The sequence below is a fragment of the Panthera tigris genome, chromosome B3 (genome assembly GCF_018350195.1).
Source record: "Panthera tigris isolate Pti1 chromosome B3, P.tigris_Pti1_mat1.1, whole genome shotgun sequence".
Taxonomy (NCBI): Eukaryota; Metazoa; Chordata; class Mammalia; order Carnivora; family Felidae; genus Panthera; species Panthera tigris.
The window spans coordinates 136,425,385-136,427,016 of NC_056665.1; positions in this window are offsets into that span (position 1 = coordinate 136,425,385).

Genomic DNA, 1,632 nt, shown 5'->3' on the forward strand with positions numbered 1-1,632 from the left:
GTGGTCCTTGAGGATTTCCCTTTTGTGTAATGGCTTTTTTAAAAGGCTTATTTATTTTGAGAGAGAGAGAGAGAGTGCACATGCCTATACATGCCTAAGTGGTGGGGGGGGGCAGAGAGAGAGGGAGAGAGAGAGTCCCAAGCAGGCTCCGCCCTATCAGTGCGGAACCCACTGCCAGGCTCCGTCTCACGGACCATGACATCATGACCTGAGCCGAAGTCAAGAGCAGGACACTTAATTGACTGAGCCACCCAGGTACCCTGATTCTTGAGCATTTTCAATTCTCCTGAGCTCAGGGCAGTTTGGAAACCAGTGTCCAGGCATGATTTTCTAAGTCATGATTCCAGACTAAAGCGCAAGCCTCTGCAGGTCTGAACATGGAAATGAATCACCAAAAAAAGGCTTTTCGTATTTTTCCCCTGCAACTTCAAGCACAGGGTATTACAAAACATCGCGTTGGGAAGGAACTACCTGTCTGTGAGCCCCTAGGACTCTACCAGATTGGGCTTCCCGGAGCCCCGGGATTAGGTGGTCTTGATCTGAGGAAGGTGCTGAATAAAATGCCTTCCATCTACAACTTAAGATTTTCTATGTCTTGCCCCAATTTCTTTCTTCTTTCGCTTAAAACTGGGGTTAGTAAGAGCCCCTGAAGGAAGCCAGTTTATATTCTTGATCATTTGTCTAGAAGTGTGCAGAAAGCGTCTCAGCATATCTTTCCGGATGGCTTTCCCCCTCGGATGCCAGGAGCACCCCCTTGACCCTGTGATTGGCACAAACTTTTCAAAAATTATTTTACCCTTTTGAAGTGTACTGATGGGTTTTGTTATATCTGTGGTGCGTACGTGACAATTTGAAATATTCGCTCACCCTTATCTCTGTGGGTTATCCCACCCTTTCATGGGACGTGAGACATTCAGGAAGGTTTCACGTACTCAGTGTGTGAGTTCGCACATATATCCGCACGAACACGCACGTGGGGTTGGCACCTGACATTCTGAGGGCCTCGGAATTCACAGCCACTCTGCCTTTGTAACCAGGGAAAATGGGCCTGCTTCCCAGTAGGGACAGTGGGGAAGGGTATGATGGAAGAAGAAGAGAAGTGACTTATTGTTCTCCCAAATTCCCTACCTCTGGGTTTCATGTCAAGAACATTAGCAGTCGCATTACGTTAAGTGAAATAATCCAGACGGGGAAAGACAAATACCGTACGATGTCACTTATGCGTAGAATCCTAAAAAGGCGAACTCCTAGATCTGGAGAGTAGGGCTGTAGTTACGAGGGTCTGGGGGGTGCGGGAAATGGGGAGATGTCACAGAGCACACACTTCCAGTTATAAGATGAGTAAGTTCGGGGCTGCGGTGCACCACATGGTGACTAGAATTAATGACACTGTATTGGGCACTTGGAATTTGCTGAGAGAGCAGATCTCAAACGTGCTCACCGTCCTCCGACCCCCCAACAAAAAGATAACTGTAACTCTGTGAGGTGACGGCTGTGGTGATCATTTCACAATGTATGGGTCCATCCCAGCGTCCTGTGGTATACCTTAAACACACGCCATTTTTGTTCGCCAATTACACATCAGTAAAGCTGGAAAAGTACATTTTAAGAAAGACTAGGCCATTTCAGTGA